The sequence below is a fragment of the Malania oleifera genome, chromosome 13, assembly GCF_029873635.1.
Source record: "Malania oleifera isolate guangnan ecotype guangnan chromosome 13, ASM2987363v1, whole genome shotgun sequence".
In the NCBI taxonomy this organism is placed as follows: domain Eukaryota; kingdom Viridiplantae; phylum Streptophyta; class Magnoliopsida; order Santalales; family Ximeniaceae; genus Malania; species Malania oleifera.
Genome location: NC_080429.1, coordinates 39,459,933 through 39,480,897, shown reverse-complemented (window position 1 = coordinate 39,480,897; position 20,965 = coordinate 39,459,933).

Below are 20,965 nucleotides of genomic sequence, written 5' to 3'. Positions count from 1 at the left end.
TCTTTCAACAACACCATTTTGCTGTGGGGTCCTAGGTGCAGAGAAATTATGAGACATGGCCTCTAAGTCACAGTAGTTCTCTATGCCATCATTTTTTTAAATTAGTTCCCCTATCACTTCTAATGTGTGTTATTTTTTAGCCCTTTTCATTTTGGATTCTTCTACAAAATCTAGTAAATTATTCACATGATTCATCTTTATGTGTAAGAAATAGTACCCATGTGAACCTGGAATAGTCATCTACAATCACAAATGCATACAATTTTCCTCCAAAACTCTGAGTTTGATTAGGACCAAATAAGTCTAAGTGCAACATTTCAAGTGGTCTAGTAGTGGATATGATTTTCTTTTTCTTAAAACTCGACCTCATTTACTTACCCATTTGACATGCATCACAAATTTTATTTTTCACAAAAGATGTTTTTGGTAAGCCTTTAACTAAGTCCTTTTTCGCAAGTTTTGACAGAAGATCCATGTTAGCATGCCCTAGACGCCTATGTCACAACCAACTTGCTTCATTTATAGCAAGAAAAAATGTAACATGTTGTGAAGCTAAGTTATCAAAACTAGTGGTGTAAACATTTTTGTGACGATCAGCAGTAAAAAGAATTTTGTTATCATATTTATTTTCAACAATGCATTTGTCATTTTTAAAGGACACTCTATAACCTTTGTCACACAACTGACTTATGCTCAATAGGTTATGTTTTAAACCATCAACTAATAAGACATTAGCAATGACTAGGGAAGGTTCCTTATCGACCTTACCTACTATGATGATTCTGCCCTTTGCGTTGCCCCCAAAGGTCACAAAACCTCCTTCCTTTCGCACAATGGACGCGAACTTGGCCTTATCGCCAGTCATACGCCGTAAACAGCTGCTGTCCATGTACCACTTATCCTTGGATGAGAACAACCTCAAGCACACCTATAAAAATATTTAAGTAACTGATATTGGTCCCCAAATTTGGTTGGTTCCAAAGGGGTTAGTGCTTGATTCACCTTTGACTCTTCATACTTTCTTAATTTTCACATTTCTATTTCTAAATGAATAGTCAAATTGAATATAACCTATCTGTTTGCATTTATAACATGTCATTTGCTTGAATGATTCTTTAGGTGGGATGTGTGTATTTGATTTATGAGTAAAATGTCCCAAATAAAGATCATTTCGTCTTACATTTTTAATTCCATTAAAGTCGAGACCTTCTTTACCAAGTGAATTTCTTTGGGCCCCAAGAAGTTTTTCAAAATTATTTTGGCCCTCTGTAAATTTGTAGATAATTTTGGAGCTATTGTCCAATTTTCTTTCAGGCTCAGCCATTTTCAAATTCTTTTCTTCTTGCCAAGTAGAGTGAACAGATTTTCCCATTTCAAAAAGCTTTAACCAATTTTTGCATTTATTTTCTAAATCAATATTTTTCTTGGTTAGTTTTTCAAGCAATTTGCAAACGTGAATATATTCCTGCTACAATTCTTTACATGTAGGCATGCTATCAAAATTAGAATCATCATCAGAATAATAAGAAGATAAAGAGCAAGATGATAGTACCTTATCACTATGTGCCATTAGGCACAAGTTAGCAACCTTAGAGTCACTGGAGTCCGTATTTAAATCACTACTATTTTGTTTGTCCCACGATGTGTCTGCTTTCATTGTTTTCTTCTTTTTCTTTGATTCCTTTTTTAGTAATGGGTAGTTTGGTTTGATATGCCCGACTTTGTTACAGTTGCAGCATGTGGGAGCATTTGATTTTTCTTTTCTTTAGCTTGATTCTCCCTTTTCAGATACTCAATCTCAGAACCTTCTATATGGTCTGCTATTCTTTCTGAAGAACCTACTGAATTTCCTGGTAAGCATAGCCATGTCATCTCCTGATTCTGGTTCACAACATTCACTAGATGTGTTAGTAGATTTCTTCAAAACAATCACTTTCTTTATTCTATTTTGCTCATTTAATCTCTCATTAATAGCCAACTTGTATGTGATGAGTGACCCTATTAGTTCATCTAGGGACATTGCCTTTAAGTCTCTACCCTTGGCTATAATAGTAGCCTTTGCTTCCCAAACAGGTGGCAATCCCTTAAGAATTTTCCTAATCATTTCATATGTGGGATATGTCTTAGCTAATGCATGTAGTGAGTTAATGATATGAGTGAAGTAAGTGTACATTCTTTGTATGGATTCACTAGTGTTCATCCTGAATGCTTCATATTCACTAGTCAACATGTCAATTCTATTATCCTTAACATCTCTAGTGTCCTCATAAGTAACCTCTAATTTATCCCATATTTCCTTGGCAGTTGAGCATGCCATGACCTTGTTGAATTCATTTACATCAAGTCCGCAATATAAATTATTCATTGTAGTTGTATTCATACTTATAGCTTTCATATCATCATTAGTGTATTCATCCTTAGTCTTAGGTACTCTAACCTCATCTTCAATTTTCATAGGAACGTAATTTCTTTTAGAGACAACTCTCGACAACTTCCAATTAATATTTTGAAGGTAAATGTGCATCATTTGTTTCTAGAAAGTGTAGTTCACACCACTGAAAATAGAAGAATGTGGGGACGAGGGTCCCTCAGGAAAAAGGGATATAGTATTATGAGCCATTTTGATCTTTTTGCAGAAAAACGATTAAGTCTAAGCAACTAGGCTTTGATAATAATTGTTAACTTTACTGTAATCTCAAAGGGGGGTGAATTGGATATTTAAATTTTTTCTGCCTAGGTTAATTAACCAGCAACAGTATTTCACAAATTTAGGGTCAATCTAAAGCATATATGTAATTAACCAATAGATGCAACTAGAATTAATTTTCTCAAGATAAATTAAACAGCCAAGCACAAAATAGTAAAGCAGATAAAATAAAGGTGACACCAGGTGTGTTATCAAGGTTCGACAAATGTGCCTACATCCCCACCTCTAGCTCGCAAGTTCAAGAATTCCACTAAAGCTCACTTAACAGGTGGAGCGGCATCGTATACAACACTAGGTCAAATTATCAGGGCTGACCTCAACCTTTACAATCAAACCTTATGGGATAGATTAACACCCCCTCAGGCCACGCATTGAATACAATAGATAATAAAACACAAACTTTTTGTACAATATACATGCTTCTCCAATAAGTAGATATGTACCAATACAATCAATGCACTTCAATATGATAGGATTTATAAGCTCAATGAAGATTAAATGAATACTCTCAAGATAATGCAAATATAGCAATCAGAGTGTGAGAGTGTATGGGTTGGGATCTTTGAATCAAGATAACAATATCAATCACAAAGTTCAGTATCAAAATCTAAAGCACACAAGCAAATATCTCAAAAATGTTTTCTCAAAAATCAACCACAAGAGATATTTGGATTTTAGTTTGTCAAAAATGTTTTTCACAAACAAACACAATACAAGCTCTTGAGTTTTGCAACAATAATGCAAGACTCACAAGCCCTAGAGATTTTTCCCAAAGAAGACTTACGAATAAAATCATAAGGGAAAACTCAAGCGTACTCTAAAAAAAAAGTCAATATCAATAAGAGAATAAGAGAGTGTAAGCTTATATGAATAATCTCTAGAAACTTTCACAAAGGATATCTTGCAATAGGAATGAGTAAGAGTAGGTTTTTGAAGCTTATATGAGAGAAATAGGTATTTGAAATTTAAGAGAATATTTTTCTAATGACGTTTGCTAATCCATGCTAATCAAACCAAATGAGGGAGTATATTTAGACACTCCAAAAAATATAACCGTTCAAGACTTAATGGGTATTTTTGAAAATAATTAAAAAGGTTTAGGTAAAAATAACCCAGTTTAACCATGTTTTACTATGGTAAAAAATTTGGCAAACCGAGAGGTTCGGTCGACCATATTCATGATTCGGTCGACCATATTGCCAAGCTCAGTCGATTGTGGCAATTTTGAACTAATAATATGGTTGACCGTATCAAGGCAATTTAGAACCCCTTCATGGATTCGGTCGACCAAAATAAAGGACGGTTGGCTACTCATCAGGTTCGGTCGATCGTGGCCAAAATGAACTATACATTTGGTCAGCAAAAAAGTTAGGGTTTTAGACACGTGGTGATTCGATCGACCCTAGAAGACACATTCATTTCATAAGAGTCGACTATGCAAAATCAAAATATTGACTTCTTTGACCGTTCGGTTGACCGTGATATTTATACTGCCATAGTTCAGTCGACCGTGGCTAAAAATTTTCAACCAACAATGTTTTGGTCAACCCAGCATAGTATAACTATTACTAATTCGGTCGATTAGGGCTTTTTTAAAGTTAATGTTATGTCCTGATTTTTATTAGAAGTGACATCTGTTCACATATGTATAACTTTTGAGTTATATGGGACTTTTCATGTGATGTTTAGGGACCTAAAGTCAATCTATGGTCATTGAGCTTATCTATCCTATCATGCATGCAATGCATTAATTATTACAGACCATGATTAATATTACATACCCAAAATAAAATGAACAACAAGTACAATTGAAATTATTTGGTCTTTATTTCCATTACTTCTTCAAATGGCACCATATGATTTGAACATTGTGTTCCTTATGGCTTCCTTGTGTCCTTACCATCCGTTCTTGCTAAGGGTTAATTCCTGTTCATAAGCTCAGTGCACAGGTAAGAACTATTGGATTTGTCATAATCAAAATAGGAAGGACTCATAGAGTTGATAGTCAGACTACACGGCATGCTAGTGTCCATCATTTCTGATCGGGACCCACGATCCACGCCTTAGTTATGGAAAGGATTATAGAGAGCTTTGGGATCCCAGTTGGCTTTTAGCACGACCTTTCATCCTTAGACCGATGGAAAAACATAGAGGACTATATAGATATTGAAGGATATGTTGCGTGCCTGCATACTAGATTTTGGAGGTAGTTGGATTCAGTACATACCTTTTGTGGAGTTTTCTTACAACAATAGCTACCAAGCCAATATTAGAATGGCCCCATATGAGGCATTGTATGTTCGGAGGTGTCGATCTCCATTATATTGGGATGCAATTGGTTAAAAGCAGATTTTGGGGCCAGAGATGGTACAATGGGCTTCTAAGAAAATCAAGCTTATCCAAGAAAGAATTAAAACAGCTCAGAGCTGACATAAAAGCTATGCAGACACCTATTGATGATATTGGGGCCAGAGATGGTACAACAAACTTTTGAGAAGATCAAACTTATCTAAGAATGAATCAAAACAGCTCATATTTGATAGAAAAGCTATGCAGACACCCGTCGATGAGCACTGGAATTTGATGTATGTGATAATGTGTTCTTGAAAATTGCACCAATGAAAGGAGTAATGAGATTTGGGAAGAAGGGTAAGCTTATCCCTAGGCATATTGGGCCGTTGGAGATATTGGATAGAGTCAATCCAATTGCCTACAGGTTAGTGTTACCCCCGACAATATCCAGAATACACGACGTATTTCATGAGTCCATATTGAAGAAATATGTCTCAAATCCATCACATATAATAAGTTATGAGGGATTGGAGATTGGAGATATGCTATCATATGAAGCAGTGCCAGTTCAGATCCTAGATTATAAAGAACAAGAACTACGCACTAGGAAAATCCCACCAGTAAAAGTACTTTAGAGGAACCATGCAGTTGAGAAAGTTTCATGGGAGCTAAAGAAAGAAATGCGTCAGAAGTACCCACATCTATTTAGTGGGGTCCAGCATTATCCAGAAAGAAAGGTAATGGTTCAGGTAAGAATTCATTGTATGTAAGTAAATTTTTGTGTAGGTTAATTAGTTGAATGTAATAGTTTTGTGTTTTTGTTGGTTTTGGGAGAGTTTTGATTTGGTTATTGTAATCTCTCATAACTGTATATGTAACCACGGTATTCCTCCGCCATAAGTGAGGGTGATTAATAAATTTTTGATGGTTTTCTTTTAAGTAAAGACAAGAGTATTGGATAGTAAATTTTGAGGATGAAATTTTTATAAGGAGGGGAGGATGTAGAAACCTAAAAAATAATATTAATAAAATAATTATGGAAAAGAGGGAAAAATAAGTTATTTTTAAAGTTTAGTTAGTTATTGGAAGTATGTGGGCCTAGGAAAGTTGAATAGCTGTTATTCTGGGGTTAACTTGATTGGATTAGGGTTTATGAATACAGGGATTTTGCGCGTATGCCGCAGGCATGGATTTAGGATTCCTGTAGGCTTTTCTTCAGGAATTAGGTAAGGGGATAGATTATTTCAGGTATTTTTAGATAAGTTTACCGGTTAAAATACAATATTTTATGCAAAAATTATATATATATATATATATATTATTTATCGAGATATTCATATTTATGGAAACCATATTTATGAACTAATGTAAGTTTTTGGGAAATTTGATGTTTAAACTGAGTAAACCCTAGAAACAAATTTAATTTAATTTTTTAGAAAAATATAATCTTCCCAGACAATTAGTATACTATAGAATAGTACTCAAATTGTGTGGCATGAGTATAAATATTTCAGTGCAAATATTAGCATGTCAGATTATTTTATGGATACATAGAACAAGTATAATTTGATAACGATTTTATAGAAAAACTATAAATAGTACAAAAATTATAATATTTTCAGTATATCGTGATATTTCAGTCGGCTCAGATGCCGTGATATTTTAGTCGACCCAAATGTTGTGATATTTCAGTTGGCCCAGATGTCGCGATATTTCAGCCGGGCCAGATGCCATGATATTTCAATCGGCCCAGTGTTGTGATTATATATATAGCAGTTTATTTAGAAATGTTAATATGATAGATTTTACCCAAAAGCATGAAATGAGTTATATTACAGTTATTTATGATATGTACTATATGATAACAGAACCATGATGGCTTAGTTTAGTTTTAGAGCACGATACCATAGCTATCAGTTCAAATTAGTGCCACCACACGTCTCAGATAGAGTGTTGGTGAATGGATAGTTGATTGAGCTTAGAGAAGAGTAGTGTGCCCCCTGGCAGTCCGGACTAAGCTGGGCAAGCCAATCGTACTTAGAGATGAGTCAGTTTTGGCTTAGTATGGCAGGCCAACCATTGCTAGGTCCCGCCTACGGGCTGCACAACCCAATCATGTGGGGGTAAAACATGATATTAGTTAGCTATCCATTCAGAGGTAAATTTCCATATTGTACAGTTATAGTAGACGATTTACATGTATACAAAATTATTATGTCGCAGTATGCTTATGTCAGGTACAAATTTTCCTAACTCATCAGATATAGTTAATTATGTACAATATACTTTTATAACACAATAGAACTTAGGTGCCACACACTTATGTTAATCTATCCCACTTACTGAGAGGTGTCTTGCCCTAGAATTCAAACATTTCAAGAAATCCAGATCGACGAGCGGAGCGAGCTCTGAGGTAGAGGAGCTTTTAGTATTGTCCTAGCTGCAGGGTAAGTGTTTGAGTTGGGAGATGGATTTTGTATGTCCTTGGAATATTCTATGGTTTCTTTTTGGGGATGTACATGTATATTTATGGAAACAGTAGTACTCAGGTATTGTATATAAGGATAGGTTCATTATGTTTTTTGTTGCATAGATAGTATGTATGTATGGACAGGTATATCCTTGGTATCCCACTTTGGGTTCGGGTTGACTTTGTTTATAGTTTGTGGTATCAAAGCTTATTATGTAAAAAATAAAAAAATAGAATAAAATAAAATATAGCAGAATTTTTGGGTCGTTACATTTTGGCTGCAAAGCCTTTGTTCATGTGCCTAAAGATGAAAGGTCCAAGTTAGATGTTAAGGCAAGGCAGTGCATTTTTATTGGGTATGGTCAGGATGAGTTTGGCTACAGGTTTAATGATCCAGTGGAAAAGAAACTTGTGAGAAGCCGTTATGTAGTCTTCATGGAGGATCCAACCATCGAAGACATTGGTAAGACAGAAAATTATCAGTTTCAAGATTGTGATGGCTCAATTGACTTGGATCCAATTCCTTCTCAAAATTTTCCTGATACAGTTGAGATTGAAAATCAGTATGATAAAGAGGCAGATGTTCAGAATGATCATGTGGTGGAAAATCATGAAACTGTCGATGAGGAAGGTACTTCGACTATTGAACCACTTACAACTTCACTCAAGAGGTCTACTAGATACCAACAGCCCTCCACAAGATATCCTATAAATGAGTATGTTCTTCTAATTGATGAGGGAGAACCAAAGTGTTATAAAGAAGCCAATGAAAGTGAGCATAAACAACAATGGTTTAGTGCAATGGAAAATGAAATGAAATCTCTACATGACAACCACACTTTTAAGCAAGTAAAATTACCTAAAGGTAAGAGAGCTTTGAAAAATCGATGGGTCTATAGATTAAAATGGGAAGAGAATTCTTCACTCCCATGGTACAAAGCTAGATTAGTTGTCAAAGGCTTCAGTCAGAAAAAGGGGATTGATTTTGGGGAGATTTTCTCACTGGTAGTGAAAATGTCGTCAATCTGTGTTGTTTTGGGCTTGGCTGCTAGTCTGGTTGAGCAGATGGATGTGAAAACTGCTTTCCTCCATGGCAATCTTGAGGAAGAAATTTATATGAACTAGCCTGAGGGTTTTGTGGTGAAAGGTAAGGAGAATTATGTTTACAGATTGAAGAAGAGCTTGTATGGCCTGAAACAAGCTCCTAAATAGTGGTATAAGAAGTTCAAGTTTGTCATGGGAAGCAAGGCTACAGGAAGACGACTTCAGACCATTGTGTATTTGTTCAAAAATTCTCTAATGATGATTTCATTATTTTGTTACTTTATGTTGATGACATGCTCATTATTGGTCATAATGCTTCTAGAATTGACAGGTTAAAGCATGTATTGAGCAAGTTTTTTGCTATGAAAGACTTGGGACCAACGAAAGAAATTCTTGGCATGAGAATCTCACATAATAGAAGTGCTAAGTTATGGCTATCTAAGGAAAAGTATATTGAGAAGGTACTTCAACGGTTTTGTGGTAACCCGGCCCAAAAAAAAAAGTTAAATTAATTCATTAATTAATAATTATTAATTAAATAGTATAATATAATATATTTATATTATATTATATATTTATATATATATATATATATATATATATATATATATATAAGATTACCTACCTGAAGCTTCAAAAGAAGCTTCAGGAATTTATAATTCCAAAGAGTCTGCACTCACTCTCTCTCAGGCATCTCTCTACGCTCTCTCTCTCCTCACGTCTCTTTGTCTCTCTCTCCTCGATTTCTTTAGCCAAACATGCGCTGATCGGAGAATGGAAAATACCACTGGGTTCAATTCTCCGCCACTAATACCGGAGTGGATTTATCGTAGGAGCGTCATAGGCACCTCTCTTGGGGTGAGGTAAGGGGTATAAATTATGTCAGGAATTTTTATAAATTAACTGATTAAATTGTAACATGAGATTACAAGAATTATATACACATTTTTCTGAATATTTTGGCATATGGAAATTGGATTTTGGATTATTATTATTATTATTATTATTATTATTATTATTATTATTATTATTATTATTATTATTATAAATTTATTAAATTGGTGTTTATGAGCCTAGAGATTTTATAATAATAATTATTTTAAAGTTGAACTGATTGAATTAAAGTATTTGAATTCTGAATGATTATAACAGATTTTCTGAATAAATTAAACGAATGAAATTAATGGTCTTGGATTATTAAAGTATGATTTATTATCCACAAACAATTTAGTAAAGTATGGTTAAATACATAAATCGTGTGACATGAGATTAATATTTTATTTTAATAAACTGGTTGTGATTGCTATGGTGTGGGTACTTATATGTTTGTGTGATTTAATGTCCTTCATGTATATCATAATATAACATTGGCAGGAAAATGAGGAGTTCATTATATTGTCCATGATATAAGTTCCGATATAACGTTGGCACGATTATGAGGAGTTCGTTATATTGTCATTTATATAAATAGGGTAAAAACGTTGGCAGGATGGATAACGAGTTCGTTTTTATCGATGTGCTATGAATGGTGTTGTGTGTATTATATCCGTGAAAGTCCCTGTGTGAGCCACATATTGAGATCTTCTCGATACACAGTGAGAACGATGAATACTGAAGTACTTGTGCATTATCTTTGGTGGGTGTGAGTATGTGTAGGTGAATTGAATACATTATGATTTTGGATATGCTGTGTTATTATGAAAAGTACGTGTATACAGATTATGTGGTATGATTGATGTTGAATATGTGTGAGTACATGTATGTGAATTAAAATGCATAAACAAATTACGGTAAGGTAAAACTCTCCGCCCAAGGGCTTACTGAGTAAGGTGAGTGCCCTAATAAGTATCAGTTGTAGCTTCACCCAACTAAAAGAGTAAAGTTACAAATGGTATCAGAGTAAAGGGGTGTTACATGTATGAGCGTGTAATCTCCCCTATCCTGAAGAACTCTCTCTTATAAATGTGTGTCTGTGAATACAGTTTGCATGTGTTTTCTTAGTTGGTGTTGATTAATAAACAGCTATATTTTGTAAACACTAAAACTCATTTGCCACACACTGATATAATTTATTCCATCCTTACTGAGAAGTGTCTCACCCCCAGCAAATTATTAACTTTTCAGGTCCCTCTGGTGATCGAGCTTAGGAAGCTCCAGGGCAGGGTTAGTTTTTGTAACTATGAGTAGTCATAGAAACTGAAATATGTAAAGTTATGTTTAAATTTATGGTTATGTAATATGAGGTGAAAGGATACACTTTTTGGATGTACAACATAGAACGCTGGTATTGTTTATTTAAGGTAGTTTAATTATTTTCTGCGACATGTATGGTATTTATAGTATTAGAGATGGATGAATGGTCACATAACACTTCGCTCCCCACTTGGTGGGTTCGGTGCATTACAATTTTCACATGGAGAAAGCCAAGTGGTAAGTACTCCTCTTGCTACACATTTCAAGTTAAGTAGTAAATAGTCTCCTTCTGATGATGAAGAAAAGAGAGACATGAAAAGTGTTCCATATGCATCTGTAGTTGGTAGCTTAATGTATGTCATGGTTTGCACAAGGCCAGATTTAGCTCATGTAGTTGGTGTTGTGATACCCCGTGGAAGAAAGGCTTAAAAAAGATTTGATGTTACTGCCCATATCAACAAGGTGCACATTTATTTTCTGGAGCCTTCCCATAAGAACTCCACGGTTAAGTGTGCTTGGCTTGGAGTAATCTTGAGATGGGTGATCTTTTGGTAAGTTTTCTCAAGAAGTGTGTGAGTGAAGACAAAACACACTGAAAATGACACGTGTTGGTCTTTGGGGCCATTCATTAATCCGATAAGGCCCGTCCCCTGTTGTCTGGTCCAGGTGGAGGAGAAGAGAAGCAGTACTCCCTGGCAGACCCAGGTTGGGGCGTTACAGATGGTATCAGAGCTTTAAGTTGTTAGGTTCTGCAAACTCTAGGGTTGATTAGTACCAGATTATAGGTTTGAATTACTATAAGGATAGGAACGGGTAGATTAGGATACCAATAAGAATTTTGAGTTTTTGTTTCATAGCTTGGAGGCAGAAATCCCTTGACGTTCTCCTATGAGTTTTTGGAGCCGGCCAGTTTCATAAAATCGTGGCAAATCCATCGACGGTGATGTTTCCGAGCAGAGGGACTGGAACTTGAATTAGAACTTGAGGGGTTAGATTGATTTGTGATAAGCTGGTTGTTTGATATTTAAATTGGGAACTTAAATGCTAAATTGGTTTCGTTGCTTTATAACTGTACCAGTTGTATTAAGATATGAAAATTTTAAACTTGCTTCTGTCCCGCCTTTAGGATGGATTCCAAGGGGAAGGGCATCATTGCTAGAGGGGATAATCATATGGAGACTTCCAATGAGGATGATGTCAATGCCTCAGCAATGCTGCAAAGTATAGCATGGTAGGCTAGAAAGGAGGACCGGAGAGACTCTAGAGAGAAGGTTCAACCATCGGTTGGTCGGGGTTGCACTTTTCAGCAGTTTACCCTGATGAATCCTCCAGTATTTGCAGGAGAAGCGAACCCGGTTGTAGCTGAAGACTGGGTTCAAGAGATTAAGGAGCTGTTGGATGTGTTGGAGTGCACAGAAGAGCAGAAGGTGTGGTTTGTCACTTTCAAACTAGTGGGAGAAGTGAAGAGGTGGTGAAGATCGGCAAAGTTGGTGGAGAAACAGTGGCCAGGACTTGTGGCTATCACTTGAAGCTATTTCAGGGAGGTTTTCTTCTACAGATACTTCCCTACTATCACTAGAGAGGCTAAGGTAGAGGAGTTCCTGAATTTGACTCAGGGACACTTGACCGTGCAATAGTACATAGCCAAATTCGTGGAGCTATCCCGCTTTGCATCATACATGATTCCAGATGAGACAAAGAAGGCTCGGATGTTTGAGAATGGTCTGATGCAAGGCGTACATGCACAGGTGGTGGCATTATTAACTCATAGTTTCTATGAGTTAGTGGACAGGGTCATGGCAGTTGAGGCCAGTATTTTGGAGGGGGAGAAAGCAGCAAATCAGATGAAGAGGCCCATGTCTCCTAGTTTTCATACTGACGCCAGACAGGATGCATGGGGGAGAGATAGTGATAATGTGGGCTTGAGGTCCGATAAGAAATGATAGGGGTTATAAGGGAAATTCTTTCTGCCCTCACAGTGCTAAATGTAATCAAAGGCATTGGGGAGAATGTTGGGGTGAGGGTACAGTGCGTTATCAGTGCAGCAAGTATAGCCACAAAGCCCAAGGTTTCCGTGGACTGTTGGACAACACCCCTGCTTCTGATCAGAACTAGAGGAACAATCTGGAGCCTCGCAGCAGCCCAGTGCATGCTTACACAATGATGTCGACTGATACAGATACTGCCCATGGTGCGGGAGTAGGTAGTACATTTATATTTTAGGCGAACAACAACTTTAATTAACTCTAAGTAATATGTTTATGCATGTTTGTTGGTATATGAAAAATTCGTGATATGAAGATGATAGGGGTAATATTAGTGTAGAGACCCAAACCAGGAAAATAAGGAAATTAAATAAGAAAAAGGAAAAAAGGGATTTCAACAGGCTTCATCCACGAAGTCCATGTTCTCGTCGACGAAGGCCCTTCTGAGGTTCATTGCCGAAATTCAGAGTATCGTCAATGAAGAGATCCAGAACGTCCGAAAAATATCAGGTTTAGGGTTCCTCGACGAAGTCTTTCTCTCGTCGACGAACGGCCTACTTTGGTTCATTGACGAAGATATCATTTCATTGAAAAATTTGACCAGGTCAAGGGGTCTGTAAATAAATTTTCCATTGCTTCATTGTTAAGAAATCAAAATCTCTCTCTCTCTCTCTCTCTCTCTCTCTCTCTCTCTCTCTCTCTCTTCGGTCTTTTGCCGTTTGTTGCCCGTTTTTACGATCGGAAGTTACCACGAGGATCAGGAAGCGAATATCTACGAGTCTAGCGGAGTAGATTCTTGAACTCGATAAAAATCTAGGGTGTTAGCTTTATCGTGATCCCAAGAGGGGGGGTGAATTGGTATTTTTAAAACTTAAGCCCTAGGTCAATCTCCTAACACTAGTATATTCACAAACCTATGGTCAATGTAGTACAAGTAATGTAAATGTATACCAGAAAGTAAATAAACCAATTTAATCAAACACACATGCACCAGAAAGCAGTAAAGTAAAGTTGACACACAGAAATGTTATCGAGGTTCGGCCAATTGCCTACATCCCCACCTTGGCTAACAAGCACAAGGATTACCACTATAACTTGCTCGCTTAAATAGGTGGAGCGGCACCTAAACAAGCCAAGTCAATTAGCACAGGGCTGACCTCAACCTTTACAACCAATCCTTACCGGGATGGATTATCGCCCCCTCAGGCCACGCTTGGAAACACTCAGATTTTACAATCAAATAATAATGGTACAATGATTGTGCCTTCGTGTAAGGTAGATATGTACCCAAATGCGCACAGTCACAAACACCACAAAATGATTTAATACGTAAGCTCAGTGTGGTCTAATATTTCAACTCTCAAATATATTTACTATCTATGTAATGTGTACGTGAGAGTGTCAACAAGCAATATTTGTATCCCAAGATATTCAATCAATCGGGTTCACACAAAGATATCAGTCAAGCTTCAAATATTCCAAAAATCAGAATATATCAATCATGTAAATAGTGTATTTGCTTGGTTTGCAAAAGATATGTAATCTTTGTGTTCAACAAATGATATGTAAGTGAATAAATATTGCAACAAACATTAATATCACAAACACAAATATATTTTCACAAATATGTCAATATAAATCACACAAGATATTTGAGTATGTTTTGAAAACATTTTTGCAATCTAAAAAAAAATACAAGCTTCCTAAGATATTGCAATGCAAATGCAATACTCAGAAGCTAGAGGGAAGTCTTCTTAGGATGGGCTTATTAACAAAAACCCCCTAAGAATACTTAGGTTTTGCTCTCGTTGAAAATTAATTCAATCACACGCAAATGGGAGAGCAAACCTATTAGCACAAACACTCAATACATTTACAGAGGATATGAGAATTTGAAGAAGGTAAGTTTGAGTGATTTGAGTGAGAATTTGAGCAGTAGAAAGTTTTTGGCTTGAAAGAGATTTTCCAATTTGTTTTGCTAATCTTGTTGCTAATTTTCCCAAATGAAGGGGTATTTATTGACACCCCATGAATTATGAACGTTGGGGACAAGGCTGGTATTATTAGAAAATATTAATGATGTTTTAATTATTTTAACCCTGTTAAAAATATTTAACCATGGTAAAAAATACAGGGCAACCCGAGTGACCCGGTCTACCAGAAGACTTTCAGTCGACCGAAGTTCATATGGCTCGGTCAAATGGGCCAATTTTGAACTTCAGGGTTGGTTGACCAGGAAGGGCGATTTTTCCAAATAGCGCGGTTCGGTCGACCAGGGTGAAAATGAACTGACTGGTCGGTCAACCAGACCGTTGGCTTCCCACATATGGGAACTCAATCGACCAGGTTGGTGTAGTACAAAATCCTCTCGGTCGACCAGGAAGTCAAACTGTTGACTTCTAGGTGGTTCGGTCGACTAGGGTCAAGTAAGCTTTAAGGTCTCGGTCGACCGAACTGTGGTCAACCGGTTGACCCAAAATGGATTCGGTTGACCGGGTGCAGAATGAACTGCATGTGCCGGTCGATCGAAAGTGCATAAAGTGTGCATTTTGGTCCTATTTTAATTCACAATCACCATATTCAAGTGCCTAACACATATAAGTGTAGTGGTAAGTGTCTTAGGTCTTTTCTAGGTCCAGTTTTAGTTATGATTCAATTTTAGTTTGAGTTTACCTACCAGACCATGCATGTGATGTGTGTGATGATTATTACAAGTAAAGTCTTAATTACTATTACAGACCAATTACACAACTGAAATATATATTACAATCATAAAGTGATTTGGTCTTCAATCTTCACTTTGTCTATGTGCATCTTGATATTGACAATTTAGGTTCCTGTACATAATCTCAAAAACCCATTAGATATAATGAGTATTTTTCATAATCGAAACCAAGGCATGACTTATGAGGTCAACATTCTCCTCCTTTTTGATGATGACAAATACGCTCAGCAAAAATATGGGTTTAAGCCTAAGAAGGCTCCCTCTTTCAATATGCACCCAATTTATTTTTAACCAAGTTATTTTACCCATTATTTTTTATCCTTTCCATCTCCCTCTTTTGGCAACAGAAAAAAGGGTTATACGATGTAACACTCTAGGCAATGGGTAAGTATTACATTTACACATTATAAATTTTGGAAAGATTTGTTAAAATATTTCGGCAGAGTGTCGTTTGTAAATCGAACTTTCCAAAATAAATCCTGTATAAAGTGTAACCTATTTGAGTATATATTTCCCGAAATTTATCCACAACTACTCAAACAGTTCAGTATGGTCCAACAATCAAGTAAAAGTTTCAATATCATCATGAAGTGGACGAGAGATTGTGCATCACAAGCAATAATCAATACTCATTACATCTAATATGATTATGCTATAGATATAATACATGTGCACACAGTCACTAATCAATTTTCACAAATTCTAAAGCAAGAAGGCAAGTCAACAATAATATTAGTTGCTAAAACTTAGAAATTTCATTTGAGAGCTCCCCCTAAATTTATGCAAGTTATGAAACATCTAAGAAGCTTCTCTACTGTGCATTAAGCCTAGTTCACGTCTAATTTGTATGAACCTATCCTCAGGAAGTGGTTTAGTAAATATATCCGCCCATTGTTCATTAGTGCATACAAACTCAAGAGCCACATCTCCTTTTTGCACACGATCACGAAGAAAGTGGTGCCTAATCTCAATGTGTTTAGTTCGTAAATGTGAGATAGGATTTTTAGAGATGTTGATTGCACTCGTATTAGCACATTTAATCGGTATTGTATCATAGTACAATCAAAATTCCACAAGTTGTTGTTTTATGTAAAGAGTTTGGGCACAACAACTTCCAGCCACAATATATTCAGCTTCGGCTGTGGATAAGGCTGCTGACTTTTGTTTCTTGGAAAACCAAGAAATAAGAGATTGTCCTAAATAATGACAAGTGTCGCTAGAAATTTTTCTATCGACTTTACTACAGGCAAAACTAGCATTAGAATAACTCACAATCTCAAAGGTAGTATGCTTAGGGTACCACAAGCCTAACTCTATAGTCCCAACTAGATACCTAAGGATTCGTTTAACAGCTTTAAGGTAAGATTCCTTAGGGGCAGCCTAAAACCTAGCACACATATACACACTAAACATAATATCAGGTCTACTAGCAGTGAGATATAGGAGACTCCCAATCATGCCACGATACAATTTTACGTCAACAAGAATTCCTTGCTTATCTTTATCAAGCTTAATGGAAAAGTTCATAGGTGTACCAAGAATTTTGCAATCTTCCATATTAAATTTCTTTAGCAAGTTTCTGATATATTTAGATTGGCATATGAAAATTCCATAATTAGCTTGTTTAATTTGTAGTTATAAGAAAAACTAAGTTCACCCATCATTTTCATTTCAAATTCACTTTGCATGCATTTGGAAAACTCATTACACAACTCATCATTAGTTGCTCAAAAAATGATATCGTCCACATAAATTTGAACAATGAGCATATTATCATTTTTGGATTTGATGAAGAGTGTAGTGTCAATCTTACCATGGGTAAACCCATTTTCTAGTAGAAACCACTAAGCCTCTCATACCAAGCTCTAGGAGCTTGGACATGATCTAGATATTTATGATTTTTAAAACCGAGGGGTTGTTCTACATAAACTTCCTCATTAATATAGCCATTTAGAAAAGTGGTTTTAACATCCATTTGAAACAATTTAAAATTTTTAAAAGCGGAATAAGCAAGTAGCATACGAATAGCTTCTAATCTAGCAACAAGAGCATATGTTTCATCAAAGTCAATCCCCTCCTCCTGATTATATCCTTGGGCAACTAGTCTAGCCTTATTTCTAGTTACTACCCCATTCTCATCTTCCTTATTTCTATACACCCATTTAGTTCCAATAATTATGTGATCATTAGGCCTAGGAACTAGAGTCCACACTTTGTTTCTTTCAAATTGATTAAGTTCTTCTTGCATGGACATCACCCAAGACTCATCCTCTATGGCTTCTTTAATATTTTTAGGTTCTTTTTGGGATAAGAAAGCGGAACGATTTACTAGATTTCTTAAGGAGGATCTTGTGGCTACTCCACCGGATGGTTCACCTATGATTTGATCTATAGGATGATTTATAATGAATTTCCAACCTCTAGGCAACTCCTGATTTTCATTATCTTCAGATGATTTTTCATTTTTCTTCTGGGTTTCACTTGCATTGTTTTCAATAGATAGTTTATCTAAGCATTTTCTAATATCAATATCATCTTCATCATCTTTCTTAGAAAATGGATTAGCTTCATCAAACACAACATGAATAGATTCAATGACAGTCAATGTTCTTTTGTTGAAAACCCTATATGCTTTGCTATTTAGTGCATAACCTAGGAAAATACATTCATCAGATTTAGAGTCAAATTTTCCTAGATGTTCATTATCTCTAAGCACAAAGCATTTGCAACCAAACATATGAAAATAGGAAATATTAGGCATATGGTTATTCCACAATTCATAAAGGGTTTTATTAATCGAAGGTCTAATCAACACCCTATTCGTAACATAACATGCAGTATTAATAGCCTTGACCCAAAAATATTTAGGTAAGTTATGCTCATTCAACATAGTTCTACCCATTTCTTGCGGTAACCTATTCTTTCTTTCTACCACACCATTTTGTTGAAGTGTCCTAGGTGCAGAGAAGTTATATGATATGCCCTCTAAGTCACAATATTTTTCTATGCTTTTATTTTTGAATTTCATGCCTCTATCACTTCTTATATGAGTTATTTTATATCCCTTTTCATTCTGGATTCTCCTACAAAGTTTGGTGAACTAATCACATGATTCATTTTTATATGCAAGAAACAACACCCAAGTGAATCTAGAAAAGTCATCCACAATTACAAAAGCATAAGATTTATCACCAAGACTTTGCATAGAATTAGGTCCAAAGAAATCTAAATGAAGCATCTCAAGTGGTCTAGTAGTAGATATGAATTTCTTTTTCTTAAAACTAGACTTTGTTTGCTTACCCATTTGACATGCATCACAAATTTTATCCTTTACAAAAGACACCTTAGTCAAGCCTTTAACTAATTCTTTTCTAACAAGTTTAGACAATAAATCCATGCTAGCATGTCCTAAGCGCCTATGTCATAACCAACTAACTTCATTTATAGCAGAAAAACATGTTACTTGTTGTGAAGCTAAATTATCAAAAGAGGTAGTATAAACATTTTCATGTCGATCAGCAGTAAAGAGCACTTTATGATCTGATTTGTTTTCTACAATGCATTTATCATTTTTAAAGGAAACTTTATATCCTATGTCACACAATTGACTTATGCTTAGTAAATTATGTTTCAGTCCTTTAACTAGTAAAACATTATCTATAGTAAGAGAGGAATCCTTACCAACCTTACCTACCCCGATGATACGTCCTTTTGCATTGTCACCAAATGTCACATAGCCTCCATCCTTGGGAATAACTGAAGTAAACTTTCCCTTGTCGCTGGTCATGTGCAATAAGCACCCGCTATCCAAGTACCACCGGTCCTTGGAGGAGGATGATCTTAGGCAAACCTGCAAAATAAACTAAGTAACTGATGTTGGTCCCCAAATTTTATTGGGTCCACGGGGGTTAGTAGCCGGATCTCCCTTAACTACTCATACTTTCCTAATTCTAGCATGCTTATTCCTAAGTGGACAATCAAATTGAATATGACCAATTTTTTTACATTTAAAACACCTTAATCTGCACTTAGGATCTTTAGGAGAGACATAAGACTTTGACTCACGTGTAAAACGTCATAAGTAAAGATTAGGTTGTCTAACATTTTCAATGCCATTAAAACCAAGACCCTCTTTACTTAAGGAGTTTCTTTGGGTACCAAGTAATTTTTCAAAATTCCGTTTGCCCTCGGTGAATTTAAAAATAATTTTGGAGCTATCCTCCAATTTCCTCTCAAGCTCAACAATTGTAACAACCTTTTCTTTTAAAATGGAGGCATGAGAGGTTTTTTCCATATTAAACAACTTTGACCAATTTTCACATTTCTTTTTCAAATCATTATTTTCTTTGGTCATTTTGCCTAACAATTTAGATACACGAATATATTCAAGTTACAACTCTCTAAATGTAGGCATGCAACCAGAATCACAATCATTAGATGAATAATATGAAGATAAAGAACTAGAAGACGAAACCTCATCATCGTGTGTCATCAGGCACAGATTAGCGACTCCGAGTCGCTATGGTCTGATTCTGAGTCATTGCTGCTAAGTTTGTCCCATGATGTCCCAGCTTTCATGGCTTTTTTCTTTTTCTTAGCCTCCTTTTTCAGTAATGGGCAGTCGGGTTTGATGTGCCTAACCTTGTTGTAGTTATAGCACGTGGGAGCATTTGATTTTTCTTTTCTTTTGCTGGACTCTCCCTTATCAATAGTAGATTCTCTATATTTTTTATACGGCTTCCTATTCTTCTTGAAGAATCTGCCAAATTTTCTGGTGAGGGCCATTTCATCATCCATGTCAGATTCACTGCACTCACTAAATGTGTTAGTAGAAATTTTCAACACAACCTTAACCCTATTATGCTCATTAACCCTCTCATTTATGAACAATTCATAAGTGATTAGGGAACTTATCAATTCATCTAAGGTCATGGCCTTAAGGTCTCTACCCTCAGTAATGGACGTAGCCTTCGCTTCCCAAATAGGAGGTAAGCCACTACGAATCTTCCTAATCATCTCATATGTGGGATAGGTGTTTCCTAATGCATGCAGTGAGTTTATGATGTGTATGAATCTGGTGTACATGCTCTAAATGGACTTACCTACATTCATCCTAAATGCCTCATACTCACTGGTCAACATGTTTATCCTACTGTCCTTCACATCTCTAGTACCCTCATATGTGACCTCTAACTTATCCCATATTTCTTTGGCTGTAGAATATGTCATAATTTTGTTAAATTCATTTACATCAAGACTATAGTATAAAATATTCATGGCAGTGGCATTAAGACTAACAGATTTCATATAATCATCATCACATTCATCCTCCATTTTAGGAACCCTAGTTGCACCCTCAGTTTTCATAAGGACATAGTTTCCCTTAAAGACAATCCTCCACACCTTCCAATTAGTATTTTGAAGGTAGATGTGCATCCTCTATTTCTAGGAGGTGTAATTAACACCACTGAAAACAGGAGGTCATGTGGAAGATGGTCCCTCGGGGAAAGAGGTCACAGAGCTATGAGCCATATGTGATCTTTTTGTAA